General features: G+C 43.1%; 1 protein-coding gene across 3 annotated transcripts in view; it reads left to right on the top strand.

The window, feature by feature from the left end:
* Nucleotides 1-561: 561 nt before the first annotated feature.
* Nucleotides 562-11,688, top strand: part of WDTC1 (WD and tetratricopeptide repeats 1) — a 62,143-nt gene continuing 51,016 nt past the window's right edge. The window contains exon 1 of one of the 3 annotated variants that reach the window (XM_041766542.1): nt 562-883. The gene's annotated coding sequence lies outside the window, so the exon portion shown is untranslated. The remainder of the gene's footprint in view (nt 884-11,688) is intronic. The other 2 variants (XM_041766541.1, XM_041766540.1) reach the window with 2 other exon arrangements.

The following is an 11,688-nucleotide window of genomic DNA, read 5'->3' as shown; positions in this document are numbered from 1 at the left end:
AGGAATGTGCCATTTCAGCAGCCCCCCAGGGCAGGAAGAAGTAAGATGAAGCTCGGCTCTGGGGGATGGGAGGGAGGCATTGGGGCCCCAGTCTGAAAAGTCTCTGTGGAGCTCTTAGGAGACTCCGTCGGGCTCTGAGGGGCAATGGGTGAGTGTGATGGGTGTCCCAGAAGCCACATGAGGGAGCATTTTCCTTGGATGTGGGGTGGGAGGTGCGTCAGGGTAACTAATGGCAACTGGGCGGGGTGAGCCCACGCGGCAGGAGCTCTTCCACGGAGAAAAACTACGACTCCCAGGATGCCTCGGGGCTTAGTCCGGCTTTCCCGCCTGCCCACTGGCTGCCGGTCCGGTTAGCGCAGGAGCGGATTGGTCGCGGCGGTGCGGGGCTCCCCCACTAGCAGGTTAGTAGGCACCGCCGGCAGCAGACGTTGACCGGGCGCGCGGGGCGGGGGAGGGGCCCGGCTAGCCATTCTGGAAGCCGCCGGACGCTGTCTCCGTAGCGTAGCCGCCGGCTGTGAGGCGCGGGGCGGGGGCGGAGACTGCGTGGCGCAGGCGCGGTGCCGGGCTTCTCCTGGGTCCCCAGACAGCTGGAGGAGATAAACAGAGGAGGAGGAGGGAGGGGAGTGCGTGTGTGAGAGCGCGCGAGGGAGTGTGAGTGTGTGTGAGCGCGGGTGTGAGGCGGTGCGCAGGGGCGGGCGGAGGCGCTGTCCGGCCCCGGCCAGGCGCCGGGCGGGGAGCATGGGAAGGGGCTAGAGCTGCCCGGGCCCCCAGCCCCCTCCCCGGGATCCGCGCCCCCCCCCTCCCGGGAGAGGGGCCGGGCCCCCCGGACGGACATGGGCTCCTGAAGTTGCGCCGCCGCCGGTCCTGGGAAGAGGCCTGACAGGTACCGGTAGCCACCGCCCCCTGCCCTCGCCGGGCGCCGGAGCGAGAACCGGCTCCCGCAGTCCCGGCACACGGGCCGCCCGCTCTGGGCCGCCCGCAGCCCTGCCGGCCCCGGGGCCTGAGGCCGCCAGCCTCGGGGCTCAGGGGTGTCCCGAGAGGGGGCAGGCCTCGCTGGGGCGAAGGGCAGAGTGGGCCGGGGGCGGAGTGGGATGGAGGGTTGGCCGGGACGTGGGTGGTGGGGGAGGCTCTGGGAATCCAGGGAGACTCTGCCAGCGGAGAGGTGGAAGTCGTCCCATCACGGGACTTTTTTTGCGGAGTTTTTGTTTGACATCTGATCTGGCGCCGGTCTCAGGAAGAAGGGGGCAGGTGGAAATGCCGGGAGGGCTACGTTGACCTGACCTGCTCTCTTAGTTTCCTGCTCTCCTGCTCTCGCTCTGTCTCGCTCGCTCTCGCTCTCGCGCGCTCTCTCTCTCTCTTGCTCTCTCAGAGAGAGAGAGTGTGTGTGTGTCCGTGTGTCCGTCCGTGGTCAGGCTTTTTGCAGCCGCAGATGCCTTCAGTGGCCCATCCTGGCACCAAGCTGAACTCTGCCAAGGTGTTCCCTCCGGGCGACTGTAACGCCCTTACAGAGGGCCTTTACTTGGGTACCAGCTATTCAGTACCCAATTCAAAGGGAAATAGGAAGTGTGGAATGGAAGAGAGACTGTGAACCGACCAGCGGGATCCAATTCTTGTCACTGAAAGCTGCAGTGGGACGCCCCCTTGCCAGCCAGGTTGAATTTGCTTAGTGACCTCTGACTCTCCTCTGCAGGTATACCACCAGGGTCTCTAAGAAAAGAGGTATCAGGACTTATGACTAAAGTCTAACTGCCTAATTTGACTATTTTCCTCAAAGTCCTTTTCTTCTGTGACTTTTTTTTTTTAACTTCCTGAGGTAGTGGTAGAGCAACTTTAAAGTTTTCCTCTTAAGTTTATGAGTTTAGAAACCTGATAGGGTGTCTGTAACTTCCCCATTCTTCCCAAGGATGCGGTAGATGATCAGGGTAAAGTGGCAGTTAAGTGTTCCCTTTTAACAAAGTCTGAAACGGTTTTGAGAAGAAGACGATTCAGAGGACGCCAGCTGGCTCAAAGATATTAGGAAGTCTCTGCCTAGGGCACAGGTCTGTCCAGTGGTCTGAACCAAGCTTTTGCTGTACCTTACAGTCCCTCCTGAGTGGCTAGTGTCTTCACTAAGTGAGGGAACTACTTAAGGCTATTTCTGGTTTGAGTTCTGGCTTATTCTTCCTTGTAATTCTTATATTTTTAAAGAGATTGAATTGAATCTTGTCTGTTGAGTATAATAATTGGATCCTCTAGCACAGACTAGGGAGTAACTAGAAAGGCTCATTTGGGCTGACCCTGAGACTTAACAATGAAGCTTCATTGCAGGTTGTTGCATTTCATTGGCAGGTGGGAAGCAGCCTTTTCTGCCATAGTTTATGATCCTGCTGCTTTAATACTGGGATATTTTGACCTATTTGGGGGCACTTATGATCAACCCACATCTCAATTTGTAGTGCTTTGGGTCAACTCTGAAGAATAATTGGACAACAATCCATAGTTCTGCCTGAGACTCCTTCCCTTGGACTTACTAAAAGAAAGAGAGTATGTGTAATGATTATGGTGATGATATTAACATTGGCGATTTGCCACTTGTGGGTTTTAGAATTGTCATGCGCTGACAAATTTTCTAGCTAGAAGAAACTCAGTAGTGACTCATGGGACATCATATTAGGTTCTTTTTTTCACACACCTAGGCTTTAGGACCTGAAAGGATACAACTGAAGATCTTAAAGCCCTCTGTTAAATGTCTTTGGATTTTGAGGGACCAAATGCTGCAAAGACCCAGAACTGTGACTTTAATAATTTTTAAATTTCTTTCTAATTATTTTCTTCTCTCCTTTTTGTATTAGGGAATGTGGTCCACATGTGCAGTCCTGGGTCTCAAAGAGGGAATCATAGACAACATGTAGTATGGTGATACTTACTTTCTTTTGGGTCACTGATTCCTTTCCACTGCATCTTTGGGCTGCCATTGCAGAGGGACTCACATAACTTCTTAGGCTTTAAAAACACAAGCCCTGACAGTTTCCATCAGAAAACAATCCCTTGGTGTTAATATTTAATTATGGCTACTTACTTTGAGAGATATTTACTAATTAGAATACATTCTTAAAAGTGACTCTGGCATTTATTGAGAGCTTGGTATATGTTGGGCTGTGTGCTAAGTGGTGTTTTACTTTATCTAGCTTAGCCCTCATTACTTTCCTATATGAGGCAAAAATCATCTTCCCTGTTATACATATGAAGATACAAGTACAGGGAGGTTAAATAACTTGCTTAAGGCCACATAGCAAATAAGGGAAAGCATCTAACAAATGGCTGGCACACAGTAAGTATGCAATAAAGGTTAGTTTTTTACAGATCAAAATGACAGGAGTTTGACATCATTTCCATATAAAAACAGGGTGTAAGGACACCTGAGTGGCTCAGCAGTTGAGCTTCTGCCTTCTGCTCTGGGCATGATCCTGGGGTCCCGGGATCATGTCCTGCATCAGGCTCCTGCAGGGAGCCTGCTTCTCCCTCTGCCTGTCTCTACCCTCTTTCTGTCTCTCATGAATAAATAAATAAAATCTTTTAAAAAACAAAACAGGATTTAAAATACTGAAAGACGGGAGCCTGGGCAGCTCAGTGATTGAACTTCTCCCTTTGGCTCAGACAGTGATCCTCAGGTCCTGGGATCAAGCAGCCCATTAGACTTCATGTGTCTCCTTTTGGGCTATGACACATGAGGAGCTGAAAGGACCAAAACTGAGAGCCTGGGAGAACACAATATGTGCCTTCAAGTATTTAACTGTCCTGTAGAAAGGGAACTGGACTTCCTTTGTGTGATTCTGGAAGGCAGCACAAGGATCAAGGGATGGAAATTCCAAGAGGGGTTGGCTTGATAGGAGAGAATTTGGCTCTATAAAAGTAAAATGGGCCACCTTGTGAAGGAAGGAGTTATCCATCATCGTAGGCATTCAAGCAGAGGCATTGCCACTTCTTACAATGATTTGGTAAAGGAGTTCTTACTTATGTAAGTAATTGGACTATAAGTAGTCTTTCAGTATTTTAATTTTTTTAAGATTTTTAAAAAATTTATTCATCAGAGTTGCAGAGGGAGAGTCCCACAGGGAGCCTGATGCGTTGCTTGATCCCAAGACCCCAGGATCACTACCTGAGCCAAAGGGAGAAGTTCAATCACTGAGCTGCCCAGGCTCCCGTCTTTCGGTATTTTAAACCCCGTTTTGTTTTTTTAAAGATTTTATTTATTTATTCATGAGAGACAGAGAGAGAGAGAGGTAGAGACAGGCAGAGGGAGAAGCAGGCTCCCTGCAGGACATGATCCCCGGGACCTCAGGATCATGCCCAAAGCAGAAGGCAGAAGCTCAACTGCTGAGCCACCCAGGTGTCCCTACACCCTGTTTTTATATGGAAATGATGTCAAACTCCTATCATTTTGATCTGTAAAAAACTAACCTTTATTGCATACTTACTGTGTGCCAGCTATTTGTTAGATGCTTTCCCTACAATATTTACCCTCAGATCCCCTATGAGGTAGAAATTATCATTATTCCCACTTTACAAATGAGGAAACTGAGGCTCCAGAAAATTAAAAAAAAAAAAACAAACAAACAGACTAACGTACAGGTTACACAGCTAGTAGTAGTAGGACTGATATCCGAACCTTTGTCTGTACCTTCTTAGCTCTGTAACATAGGGTAAATCATTTGTTTTCTCTGAGCTATAGTTTATTCCTATGTGAAATGAAATTTGTGACAGTAACTCCTTATAGTGGGTTTATGAGTACTAAATGGTATAATACTTTTCACTAGACCTTACTGATTGCCCTTTAGAGCCTGGTTTGGGGTAAAAGAGTACCACTTTGTTTCTTTAGGGTGAATACAGGCCTGACAAACCCTGAGAATTCTGGGGTTCATTCTTTGTACTATTTGTAATAGTTGCTGACTCTTTGAAGGGCTTTGTGGCATTAGTGACTAATACCTTAAAAACTTGAGGCTGAGAAAGAAGAGGGTTCAGCCAATAGGTTGGAGACTAGGAAGCAGTGTCAGAGGCCTTGTGGGAAGAAAGTCCTTACCCTACTAGAGAGTCAGATTCAGGGATCACTGTTTACATTTTTATATTTAATGTCTGATTTTAGAATGAACAAGGTCACAATTGCTAGAGCTCTGATAGAGCTGGATGCCAAGAATAATAACCCTTAATCCTCCCTGTAGCCATCTGGGGAGGTATTAACCCCATTTTCTTGGGGAGTGGGGCAGAGCAGGATCAGACCTTACCCAGGTAGCTATCCAGGGGCTCCCCTGAGGCAGTGTTAGGATCAGGATGGTGGCAAAATTTTATCCTTGTTCACAGCCCCCAGATTCTGTTTTCAGAAAGTGCAAAACTGCTTAACTATATACCTTTTAGGGAGACTTTCTCAGAATGGGAGTCAGGCATTTCTGGTCTTGGAGCTTCATCAGTTGAGCCCTAAGTATTTGGGTCCAGTAGCTTTACCTGGTTCCTTTTTGAGTCAGACATCTGGATGTAAGCAATTGAATTAAAAAGGAAGCATTTCCACATTGATTGGCTTAGTTTTCCTTAACCTTACTGCTAGGAGGAAAGTTAGAGGGTGAAACTTCAAGGGCTTTATTATGAGACATACTTTGTATAGTGGCAGAATTTGGAAAGATGCAGGTTAAAGGTAAAATTCAAGACTGCAGATGCTCATACATACAGTGAGAGAGGACAGCATTATCAAAGTATGCTCTGTTTTGTTTTCTCTTTCTGTTCCCTTCCATTACCTCAAGGTAATTGTGGCTTTAGGAGAAAGCAGATAAATTAGCTGTAATCACTGAAAAGCAAAGTTCTGAAAACATCAAGAAAAATTTTTCACAAAACACAAATGGCAATACAGAACCCATTCATGCAGAGAAGCCATCGAAGTGAGTTTTTATCCAGTTTCCCACAAAGTGAAGCATTTCTTAGGACAGACTTCCATAGAGAAAGCTTTAGTCAACCCTTTATGGAATCATTTGAGTCAGGAGCCTCAAAGATGGCAAAAAACTTTTCCAAAGATGCTTTGCTGATGGGCCTAGCCCATCAACCAAAACTTTCCTGGATACTGTCCCTTGTGCCAACTTACCATGACTCCGAAACACATTCTTGAAATTTATGTTTGAGACTGGCAGAGTCAAGATGATTTTAATTCCTTAGCTTAACCAAGGAATGCTAAGAGCTTCTTTTAGATCTTTTAAAAGATCTGATTAAAGATAGTAACTATTATTTAGTGGCCAGTGACTTGGGTTTTAGAATTAAACTATCTAGTTTGACTCTCCATTTAATAACTGTAACTTTGGGCAAATTAACTTCTCTGTGCCTCAGATCCTGCATCTGTAAAATGAGGATAACAGTAGTGCCTGCCTCATAGGTTTATGAGGAATCTGTCAGATAACACTTATGAAATGCTTTGAATGTTCACTGAATATTTTTACCAGGCTTGGTATCAGGCATCTTACATGTGTGGATCTTCACTCTGAAGGTAGGCATTATCATCCTTGTTTTGCAGATTAGGAAGCGGAGGTTTAGAAATGCAGTCACACAGAAAATAGTGGCAAAATCTGTCGAACTCAGCGCCCAGCTCTTCATTTTATTATGCTACTTCCGATGACCTTTATACTTTGGAAGTGCATTTTTTTTTTTTTTTTGGTCATCTATAGGGTTGCTCCAGTAGGTAAACCACTGCAAATAGAGTGAAAGGATTTGCATATGTCTCTCGCATAATTCAGAATGTTTAAGGGGGAGGGCAGTGGTCACTCAGGCTGGGGCATTTTTCTGCAGTGGGAGGCAGCATGTCCAGAGGAAAAAGAATACAGATAACTGAGGTTCCATCTCCACTCTACTGCTACTAGTAGTGTATCCTTAGAATCATGGGAAGAGGTTTTATAGCTCATCACAGAGTCTGCCTCTCATTTTGCAGATAGGGAAATAGGCTGAGACAATGAAATGCCTCACATGGGGTCCTTCAGCCAGTTAGAGGCAGAGCCTAGCCTGGAGCACAAGACCCTAGATCCTGGTCCAGTGCTTATTTCTCAGTACCACACAGCACTCTGCCTCAGTTCTCCTTTGTTAAAAGGGGTGATGATAGCTTTCTAATTTCCTTACAGGATTGTTGTGAAGTTCAAGTTAAAAGAAGGAACAAAAGCACTCTGATGGGTATAAAGCACTGTATGTATTGCAAGATAGTCATGCAGTCATTCATTCAGTAAGTACTTATTGGCACCTGCTAAGCCCACATCACTCCTTAGAGACCTAGGAGGGTCAGTAGATGAACCAGATGAAGAGCTGACCCTCAGGATGTTTTTAGTCTCTTCAAGAAGCTACAAAAATAATTATAGTTCAAGGCAGGAGATAGAAGGAAAGGGTGAGAACTAAATTTTCATAAGTTCTGATTTTGAGGCAGAGAAAAGAAGAAATGGTTTGGGGGACTTTGTAATTGAGATATAATTCACATGCCATAAAATCTACCCTTTTAATGTGTTCAATTCTGACTTGTTAATATATCCACAAAGTTGTACAACCATCACCACTATCTAATTCCAGAACATTTTCATCATGCCCCGAAGAAACCCATACCCTTTAGCTATATCATCACCACCCCAGTCACTCCCATCTTCTTCCTCAGTCCCAAGCAACCACTAATCTACTCTCGGTCTCTGTAGCTTTTGCTATTCTTGACGTTTCATATAAATGGATTCATATAATATTAGTGGCCTTTTGTGACTGACTTCTTTCAAATAACAGTGTTTTCAAATTTCATTCCATTGTAGCATGAATCAGTGCTTCATTCCTTTTTATAGCTGATTAATATTCCATTATGTGGATATATCACCTTTTATCCATTTGTGGACATTTATCCACTGGTGGACATTTGGGTTGTTTCTACTTTGGGGCTATGAACATTCATTTGTGAGTTTTTGTGTAGACATATGTTTTCGTTTTTCTTGGGTTATACCTAGGAGTGGAATTTCTGGGTCATATGGTGACTCTATGTTTAACTTTTTGAGAAGAGGCCTGTCTTCTTCCCCCCCCCCCCGCCCCTTTAAGAGAGGGAGAGAGGGGTGGAGAGAGGGAGAGGTAGAGAGAATCTTTTTTTTTTTTTTTTTTTTTTTTTTACTTATGATAGTCACACAGAGAGAGAGAGAGAGGCAGGACACAGGCAGAGGGAGAAGCAGGCTCCATGCACCGGGAGCCCGACGTGGGACTCGATCCCGAGTCTCCAGGATCGTGCCCTGGGCCAAAGGCAGGCGCCAAACCGCTGCGCCACCCAGGGATCCCTAGAGAGAATCTTAAGCAGGCTCCAAGCCAGTGTGTAGCCCAACATGAGGCTCAGTCTCACAACCCTGAGATCATGACCTGAGCTGAAATCAAGTGAGATGCTTAACTGACTGAGCCATCCAGGCACCCCAAGAGGAGGCTTCTCTTAAACAGTTTTTTTCTTATTGCAAGTAATACTATCATTCATACTTAATAAGTATTTACAGTATTTACAATGTGCCAGTTATCCCATATAATCCTCACAACTCTGAGGTAGGTGCTATTATATAATATATCTTCATGTAACAGGTGAAAAATATCCGGTATTTCTTGAGCACTTGCCAGGTATTATGCTAAGTGTTTTATAATGCATTATCTCATTAATGTTCCCAATAACCCTATGAAGTAGATATTATTACATATATCTACATGTAAAAAACAAACAAACAGCCCAGGAGCTTAAAAGGTAAATAGTTTTACCCAAAATCACACAACCTAGTGTATAGTGGACCCCGGTTCAGACTCCAGTTTCTTTCAGTTCAAAGCTTTTTCCTAATGGCTATTTCTATATTATTATAAAAACAATAAATGTTCACGATAGAATACTTGGTAAGTACAGAGGAACACACACACAAATATATATATATCACCTGTTGTCTTACCAGAGAGAAGACAACTGGCACATTTTTGATGCATATTCTTTTTGTTGTAACACTGGAGAGATGTACACTTTTGGTGTGTCTTTTCTTTTTCTCCAAGGCTAAGATGGCCATAGATATGTCCTAAACCTGATTTTTTAAAACTATATATGAATGGTTTTCTATTTTATTAATCAGTCTTCCATGTTTTGAATGATTCTGTAATAAGAAAAAAGAATTTTAAAAGGACTTATGAGAGGGGCACCTAAGTGGCACAGTCAGTTAAGCATCTGACTCTTGGTTTTGGCTCAAGTCATGATCTCAGGGTTGTGAGATTGAGCCCCACATTGGGCTCCCTACTCAGTGAGAAGTCTGCTTGAGATTCTCCCCCTCTGCCCCTCTTGCTCATGTACTCTCTCTTTCTCTAAAATAAATAAATATTTTCTTTAAAAAAGGACTTTATTAGAATTTCAAATTTTATGAAGTAAACAATATTGAACCCCCCATATATCTGTCCTCCTATTTCAATAACTGTCAGTATTCTGTCATTCTTGTTTTATCTATATCTCCTCTGCTTTCCACCTCCATTCTATTTTTAAGTAAGATTTCCAAACATTAAAATTCACTAATCTTGATTGTGCTATTTTCACAAATGGTTATACTCATGTAACCCATACCCCCAAATACCCATGTAACCATGTTCCTATCAATATATATAGAGAGCCTATCACTCTAGAAAGTTCTCAGGTGTCCTTACCTTGTCAATCTCCACCCAAGCAGCACCTTTTTGTTTTTTTCCACTGAATTTTTGTCAATTCTAGAACTTCATATGCAGTTGACTCTTGAACGATGTGGGAGTTAGGGGCATCAACCCTGACACCCCTCCATGCGGTCAAAAATTCACATATAACTTTTGACTCCCCCAAAATTTAGCTACTAATAGCCTACTGTTCACCAGAAGCCTTACCAATAACAGTTGACAACATATTTTGTATGTTACATGTATTATGTACTATATTCTTATAATAAAGTAAACTAGAGAGAAAATTTGTTAAAATCATAAGGAAGAAAAATACATTTATAGTACTATACAGTATTTATTGAAAAGAATCCACATATAAGTGGACCCACATATTTCATATTTTCATATTTCTTGTGTTCAAGAGTCAACTATAAAGAGGATTGTACAGTATGTACTTTTTAAAAAGATTTTATTTATTAGAGAGTGCGAGTGAGGGAGTAGCAGAGGGAAAGGGATAAACAGACTCTTGTGCTGAGTACAGAGCCCTACATGGGGCTTGATCCCATGACCCTGAGATCACGACCTGACCTGAAATCAAGAGTCAGATATTCAACCAGCTGAGCCACCCAGGCGCCCCCAGTATGTACTTTTTTTATATCTGGCTTCTATTGCTCAGAATCCATGAGATTCATCCATATTGTTACCTGTATCAGTAGTTCCTTTTTAAAAATATAATAACTTCAATGGGATATAATTTACATACCATACAATTCACCTGTTTAAAGTGTACAATTAGGTGGTTTTTAGTATTCTCACAGATGTGCGCAACAATCACCAGTTAATTTTAGGACATATTCATTACCTCACAAAGAAACATCAAGTCACAATGAAATATCACTTCATACCCACTAGGGTAGCTATAAATAATTTTTTTTAAAGCAAGCATTGGTAAGAATGTGGAGAAATTGGAATCTTGTACATTGCTGGTGAAATTGTAAAATGGTGCAGCTGCTATGGAAAACAGTTTGTCCATTCCTCAAAAAGTTAAATATAGTATTACCATATGACTCAGCAATTGCGCTCCAAGGTACATACACTAAAGAATTGAAAACAGGTAGTCAAACAGATACTTGTATATGAATGTTCATAGCAGCAACTATTTGCAATGCCCCAAGTCGATAAACAGTACACAATATAGCAGTGCAATGGAACAGTATTCCACCATAAAAAGGAATGAAGTACTGATGATAGATGCTACAACATGGATGGACCTTAAAATATTATGCTAAGTGAAAGAAGCCAGTCTCAAAAGGCCACATATTGTAGGAGTTTATTTATATAAAAATTCTAGAATAGGTAAATTCGTAGATGTAGAAAGTTAATTAGTGGTTGCCAGATGGCGGGTGGGGGCAGTGAGGAAGGAAGAAGGACTGACTTCTTAATAATTATGAGATTTTCATTTGGTGCAATGGAAATGTTTTGGAACTACCTAGAGGTGATGGTTGCATAAAATTGTGAGTGTACTAAATATCACTGAGTTGTACACTTTAAAATGGTTAATTTTATATTATATTAATTTCACTTCAATTAAAAAAACACCTATCCTTTAGCTATCACTACTCTATCCTCCATCCCTCTAGCTCCAAGAAACCACAAATCTACTTTCTATTTCTATGGATTTGCCTATTCTAGGCATTGCATGTAAATGGAATTACAGGCATCCTCAATTCTTGAAAGTTCACATTATGACACTTCACTTTGTGAAAGACCTACATTAGCACCTGTTTTTTGCTAACCAAAGGAAATCTAAAGAGGATTTTTGCTTTTATGAAAAGGATGAAAATTGGATATAGTGTTCAGCATTTGTTTTGCTGTGAGCCCATTATAGAGGCAGTGCACACCCTGAGCAGCGAGGGTGGCACTTTCCAGCTTCTCCCCTGGGAACTACATTCGGCATCAAGACACCATTGCTTTGAACTGTGTCTTTGAGCCTCTGTGCTTTATCTTCATTTATTTTGTTCATCCATTAGC

This window comes from Vulpes lagopus, chromosome 8 (genome assembly GCF_018345385.1).
Source record: "Vulpes lagopus strain Blue_001 chromosome 8, ASM1834538v1, whole genome shotgun sequence".
Taxonomy (NCBI): Eukaryota; Metazoa; Chordata; class Mammalia; order Carnivora; family Canidae; genus Vulpes; species Vulpes lagopus.
This window is presented reverse-complemented; position numbering and strand designations above follow the sequence as displayed.